Source organism: Meriones unguiculatus, chromosome 4 (assembly GCF_030254825.1).
Source record: "Meriones unguiculatus strain TT.TT164.6M chromosome 4, Bangor_MerUng_6.1, whole genome shotgun sequence".
Taxonomy (NCBI): Eukaryota; Metazoa; Chordata; class Mammalia; order Rodentia; family Muridae; genus Meriones; species Meriones unguiculatus.
The window spans coordinates 125,815,680-125,823,224 of NC_083352.1; positions in this window are offsets into that span (position 1 = coordinate 125,815,680).

The following is a 7,545-nucleotide window of genomic DNA, read 5'->3' on the forward strand; positions in this document are numbered from 1 at the left end:
CCCAGGCAGATGGGATTATAAGGTAGCCTGTGGTGCCTTGGATAAGATGTGAGCCTACCATCTGATGAGGTAAATTGTTGGTTACAAGGCTCACGGGGGGGGGGGGGGGGTTAAGACATGTCTTCTACTGTAAATGGCGTTTCTCATCTTGTTTCCTGGAGAAGCGCACTTTTACAGCTGCGGAGGATGACCACACGCAAGATCCTCCATGCTCAGGCCTCACACGCATTCACCAATACTTGCTTCTCGGCGACAGCTGTGTATGATCTCTGAGTAGGCGGCGCTCACATCAAGCTGTGTGTGTGTTAGGCTGGAATTCTTCGGAGAGACGTCATCCAGACTCCAGAGCAAGAGGTCTCTTTCCCTTTCCTTGTCTCCTTGATTTTCTCATTGTTTTCCTTCTTTCCTTGCTTCCTTCCTTCCTTCTGTATCTATGTGTAGTATGGTGTGCATGTACGGTGTATGTACTTATTAGTATGAAGTGTGTACACAAGTGTGAATATGGAGGCCGGAGGCTGAGTGTGTGCGTGGGGGAACAGGGGTCATCCCTTAACTGCTGTCCACTTTTGGTTTTTGAGGCAACGTCTCTTACAGAATTTGAAACTCACTTATTTGACTAGGTTTGCTGTTCAATGAGCTTCAGGGATCCGTTCAGCTTTCGGGGTGCAGGTGTTGGGGACCCGAGGTCAGGTGTCCATGCTTGCACAGAAGCAGTTACCGACAGAGACACATCCACATTTCTTTCTCCTTCCATCCTTCCTCCCCAGCTCCGCTGTCTGTCTTCTAAAAGCAAAGAACAGTTTCTTGAGTGCACTCCAGGGAGCAGGAGGTTAGGCCTGTTAGCATTATTCCTGTCTTCCTAGCCAGCCTCAGTTAGAGCCATGTGGCTTTTGTCTGGCTTTCTCTTGGGTGGTTTCCCCTGGGGGAAGCCATCCTGCTGTGTGCAGAACTCTACATGGCTGTGAAGGAATGAGGCTTGCCCCTAAGAACCACAACCACCTTGGCTGAGCTGCTCAGCAAGCATATTCTTCCATGAAGCTTTGAAGTGATGTGGTTTTGACAACAGCTTGGTGGAAGCCTAAGCAGAAACCCAGAAGCCTATAAAGCTGCCCTGGTTCATGAGCCACAGAAACAGGGCAAGAATGTTATATTCTTACTATTCGAACCGGTTATGTTTGGGAGGGGGGCGATTTGTTGTACAATGTTAATTGCGAATGTGAGATTGGATCTTCAAGGCAAAAAGGTGCTTTGTGTGTCTGAAGAACTCCTATGTGACTGCTAGAGGCCCAAAGTGAAGTCCACAGGTTGGCTGGGAAACCAGTACCTTGTAGATCTCTGCAAGGAGGGTAGAGTTTAAAGAGATCCACAGAAGATCCACAGGAAGCCAATGGATCGCTACACCCAAGATCGGGGGATCTATCGTTCTTTCAAGTTTGTGAGGTTCCTACCACTGGCTGCACTTGGTTTAGGATGGTGCGGATACAGTGATGAACAAAACCATTATCTCGTAATTGACTCTTTGGAGGGGAAGATGGGCAAGAACCAGAGACTGCAACAAAACACGAGAGGCCAATGGAGAAGGCCGCAGGCTTTGAGACGTGAAGTCAGGGAGGGCTTCTTTGAGGTTGTAGCATGAGAACAAGACCTGCTAAAGTGGGGAAGTGGGGCATTCAGGGGCCAACAGAGTCCCATGAAGCAACAGGACTAGCAAATGACCTGAGGAATTGCAGCCCTTGGTGTGTTCACTGAGTACAAGGGGTCAGCGTGGCCTGAGTGCTGAGGGAGAATGGTCAGAGTGGCCTGAGGGAGAGTGAGCGAGGTCCTGTGATAGAGGCAGTGAGCTGGATTGTGAAGGCCGTGAATGAGATCGGTATTAACTGAGAGAGGAGGGAGACTTGAGCAGGGAGGTTTTGAGCAGGGAAGTGAGCAGAATAGGCTAATTTTGAATATACTCCATCTGGCTGCTGTGGGAAGCATGGACTGCACAACAGTGATCAGGCTGAGGTGGTCAGCCAGGGGCAAGGTGGGGATGGCTTGTGACAGAGCGCTTGCAATGTAGCGAGCGCTGGCAGCTTAGAGAGAGACGGTCAGGGTGCCTAAGAGGCCTCGTGGGCTGTATTAGGGAACCATAGAAGTTTGGAAATAACCTGAATGTCTACAGTTTAGAGCCTGGGAAAATAAAAGGTCAGTACAATAATGGAATACTAAGCAGCTGTCAAAAAGAGTAAAGATTTCTAAAAACCCAGTATTTTCTATTCACTAACCTGAAGAATCTGCAAGAGAAGCACTTCGGCCGGTTCATTTCCAACAAAACTGCAGGGACAACTGAATGAGGGGAAAGAATAGTCATTGTGCAAGAGGTGCCGGGACAGCTAGACAGTCATACACACAGGAATGCAGCCAGCCCCGTCCTCACATCTTTAAGTCTGGGAGGATCATATTGCTGACGGTGTAAGCGCAGACACACAGCCAGGAGAAATGCCCCTAGAGGAAAACAGAAGCAAAGCTCTGTGGCTTTGGGTTAGGCAAAAATTTTTTAGGTGTGATATATAAAACAATGACAAATAGGTGACTTGGACTTCAGCAAATGAGGCAGGAGGAGCATAAGGTTGGGGACGGCCTGGGCTGCAGAGTGACAAACACAAAAAACAAATTTAAAAAGTCGTCTTCCTGTTGTCAATCCTAGTACCTTAGCAAACATGTCACTTCTCCCCTTCTGTGGGTAATCTTTTCATTTTCTTTATTTCTTATTTTCATTTTTTGAGATAGGGTTTCGCTGTGTACTCCTGGCTGTCTTGGAACTCATCGTGCACATGAGGCTAGCCTCAAAATCACAGAGATCCTTCTGCCTCTGTCTCCCAGTGCTGGGATTAAGGGTGTGAGTGACCATGCATGCCCCCCCATTTTCTTGATAGTATCATTCACAGCACAAAGTTTTCATTTATATATTTATTTTGGAGGTGGTAGGGAGTGGAGACAGTGTTTTGTTACATAGCTAGACTAGTCTAGAGTTTATAATGCTCTAGCACCTGTCTTCTGAGTGCTAGGATCACAGGTAGGTACAACCCCGCACAGAGCAAAAGATGACATAATTTTTAAATGGGCAAGGGGTGTACACAGACATCTCCCCAAAGATATTATACAAACGGCCAACAAGCATGTGTAAAGATACAGACCGAAACCACAGCAGTGCTACAGTCAAAAGATAGACAGAAGCCTGTGGGAGGGCTCAGCGGGTGAAGGGGCTTGCTGTCAAGCTTAAGGGCTTGAGTTCAATCCCCAGGACTGGCATGGTAGGAGGAGAGAGCCAACTCCTTCAAGTTGTCCTCTGACCTTCAGTCGCATGCTGTGGCACGCCGGCGCGTGCGCTTGCACACACACACACACATTAAAAAAAATAAAAATAAAAACAAGCTAACAAGTGCCAGTAAGATGGAGAGATCTTCATTCATCTCTGGTGGGGATATAAATGATGCAGCCCCTTTGGTAAAGGGTCTAGCAATTCCTCAGATGGTTAAACATGGAAATTCCATAAGACCCAGCAATCCTACTCATGGATGTGTAACTAAGGGAACTGAGAATATATGTTTAAATAAGGACCTGTACGTGGGGCCTCACAGCAGTGTGATACACAGCAGCCCCAAGCCAGAAGCAGCTCCAGTGTCCATCAACAGTTAAACAAAACGTGGTGTGTCTATGCAATGCAATATTACAGGGCAGTGAAAAGGTATAAGGCAGTGACGCTTCCTTCAGCCCAGATCAACAACATTATGCTGAAGGATAAAGCCCATGTATGTGTGATGTCATTTATCTGTGCAGAAGGACAAACCTGTGGGGACAGAAAACAGATTGAGTTGGTGACTGCTAAAGGCTGAATTGTTTTCTTTGGTGAGGGAGGTTTTGGTGGCTCAGAAATGAATTGTAGTGACAGATGCACATTCTTGTAAAGGAAGAAAGTGTTAAAGACCATTGTTCAGTAAAAGCTAAAAGAGTGAATTCTATAGTGTGTAAATAATGCTTCAATAAAAACACTTCTTTGTTTTGTTTTGTTTTGTTTTGTTTTTTTCTTGAGACAGGGTTTCTCTGTGTAGCCTGGGCTGTCCTGGGCTCACTTTGTAGACCAGGCTGTCCTCAAACTCACAGAGATCCACCTGCTCTGCCTCTCCTAGTGCTGGGATTACAAGTATGCCACAGCACGCCCAGCTAAAAACACTTTTACAGAGATTTATTTGTTATTTGTATGTGTGTTTATAAGCACCACATGTATACAGGAGCCTGTGGAAACCAGAAGCTGCTAGATCCGCTGGAACTGGAGTTACAGATGGCTGTGAGCCTACAGGTGGGTGCTGGGAACCGAACCCAGGTCCTCTGGCAGAGCAGAGAGTGGAGTTAAATGCTCTTGACTGCTGAGTCATCTCTCCAGCCCCAACAAGACACTTTGAGAAGCTCTTTATGTATTAATGGAGTCCAAGATACGTGCAGTCCAATATAATTTTGGGGAAAAAAAGCAAAACAGTGTGCAGTGGTTATATTGTTTATCATCTACACAAAACAAGAGCTAAGGACCATACTGGGAGATTTGGGATGAGCACTTGAACAGCTGGATGGTTTCCTAGGAGGGGAACCTTGGATGCCCTTTTCACTTGTCACTTGTGACCATAGGACTCAGACAGCATAAAGGCCTTTTATTACTTTAATTTTTCTAAAGATTTGTTTTTATTTGTGTGTATGTGTGAATGTGTGCCATGTGTTTGGGTTCCTGAGGAGGCCAGAAGAGGGCGTTGGATCCCTTGGAGCTGGATTACAGACAGTTGTGAGCCTCCTGGTGTAGGTGATGGGGACAGAGCATTTGGAAGAGCAGGAAGTGCTCTTTAATTGCTGGGTCATCCCTCCAGCTCAAAGACTTTTTAAAGAAATAAAGACAACAGTGGAAACTTCTTGCTTAGCATCATGTGATCCCAGCACTTGGGAGGTGGAGGCAGGAGGATGAAAAGTTTAAGGTCATCCTCAGTTGCATAAGGAGTTCTAGACCAGCCTGGATTACGAGAGACTGTATAACAAGGCAACACCCCAGAGATTTTGTGAACAAAACAAAATTGAGGTTGGGCAGGACTTTTAGAGGAAGAAGAATTAGGAAGGCTGTTCTGATGGTGTCCTTGACAGTTGGGCCTGGATTAGGAGGAAGACAGAAGGGAAGGGCAGAGGCTGTGCTCACCACGGCTCACCAGTTGGGATCACACTGCGTTAGCTCGTTATTTATAATGAATTGAGATGGTGATAAGTGGAAGACTCAGAGGTGAATGGCCACACAGTAAAAAAGTGATGGAGCAAGAACTCAAACTCTCATGGCCAGTGGGTGTGCTGGAGTGAGCCTTTAACAGCTACCTGTGTCCGGAAGCAGGGCCTGGAGAATGGGGTCCTGGCGAGCGGAAGACTCAGACAAAGCTCATCCCAGGAGGACAGCATCCAGAAAACAACGTGGGCTTCCCTCAGCGGTGAGCTGGCTGCTGGCTGCTTCCAGAACACATTTTCCTATGTCCATGAGCATTTGCATTTCATATTTTACATTCCTTGGAAACATTGTTTATTATCTACTATTCAAAACAAGCTGTGGTGGGGTTGGGAGATGCAGCAATCATTACTTCAGGCCTCCAGCATTTCCCCTTTTGTTTGCAAAGCAGCCACAGTCAGTTTGCACACATCTGTGCTGGCAGAAGGTCGCCGCTGCCAGGCTTTACAAGAGCAGCAAGTGTTAGCCCTGGAAAACAAATCTTAAGATGTCCCCTCAGCAACCGCTGTCCCCACTTCCCAAAAAAGGTTCTTCTCTCATTTAACTGTCCCCACCTCCCGTCCCTAGTTTCACTTGACACCAGCAAACTTGTCACCTGTCACCAGTGGGCACTGTGGCACAGTCACATGTTTAACTGGCTGCTGGCCTATTGTCGCTCTTGCTTTGCAAGGTCTAGGCAGGTAGTAGTCATGGACCCATTTCACAGGGGAAGAAGCTGAGGCTTCTTAGGTAGGAGCCACCAGTGAATGTTAGGCTGGCATCCCAACACTTCACTGTCTAGTTGTGATAATATATATTAGGGACTTGTGGTATGCATTTCTGCTTTCAGGTTTCATCATCATCATCGTGTGTGCATGTATCAGTGTGCAAATGGGGGTCAGAGGACAATTCTTTCCTTCCTCCACCTTCTTAGGCAGCATCTCCTCCTTTCTGCTATGCTTCATAATGCAGGCTAGCTAGCCCCTGAGTTTCCAGAAGATTCTACCACCTCAGCCTCCCATCTCACAGTAGGACTGCTGGGATTATTGCTTCCAACTTTTCTTTTTCTTTTTAAAATTTTTAACATAGGTTCTGGGGTTTGGCTCAGATCATCTCGCTTGCATGGCAAGCTCTTTCAGCCACTGAACCATCTCAGTGGCCCCACAGGGTGCTGTTCCTGCTGGGATCTGGCAGTACAAAACTGGACAAGATGGTCTTGGTGCCCAAGCAACTTCCCAACTTTCTGTCCAACCATTCAATTACAGAGGCAAACGCTGAAACCTATAATTTAGACCGAGGAGAGAAAACACTGTGGGTGTGTGTGAGAGAGAGAGAGACAGAGAGAGATCATGAGTGTGAGCACTATGAATGATGTTGATGGTGGATACGGCTCCAGCCTGGGTGGCCCCAAGGAGGGCTATATGAGAAGGCTGTTCCTGAGGGGTTTTTCTCAGAGGGCTCTAGGAAGGTTGTGATATGACCTAAGGTTCAAGAAGACCAGATGCTTGGTGGGAGGGTTAACCTCATCAACCTGACAGGATTCAGCACCCCACTGAAACGAATGTCTGGGCATGTCTGTCAGGAATTGTCTGGATTATGCTCACTGACTCGGGAAGAGCTAGGTGTGGGCTGCTCCCTGACTGTGGACTCAGTTGCCTCCTGCCATGGTGCTTTCCCCTGGAACTGCCTGAAGTTGCCGTGTCCGGTGTTCAGTCCCAGTGATGGTAAGCTGACAAAGACAGTCAGGGCACAAGGTGTCACAGACAGCCTGGGAAGCCTAGGAATGGGAGGGACGTGGCCTGCTTGTGAACTCCCACTTCCAGGAGGGAAGTGTACAGGGCCACAATGATGAGGCTATGGTGGCGCTGTGGAAACTAGCCTAGGGGTAGCTTCAAAGCTTACCTCTCCAGGCATGGGCCTTGTTCCTGGGACAGTGGCCTGCTCAGTGCCAGGATAGGGTGGGATAGGAGACGATGGGGCATGTGATGGGAGCCCTTGAAACTGCATTTTCTGCCCCCCCCACCCCCATCTGTGTGGCCACCGCCAGCTGATAGGTCCTCCTGGAGGTTGGGGGAGGGTTGAGTTTCATAACACCCTCTCCCCTCCCCCAGTGTCCCCAGAGGGCAAGAAAAGAGGAAGTGCTTTGTGGACTTCCTCTTGGTCAGGGTATACCAAGCTGGGCTGCTCCTCCCTGAAGGGGCAGAACCAGTCCTCCCTGCAGGTTCTTCTAGAATAAGTGTCATGGGCATGGCCATCTCCTCACCCCTGTTTGGCTG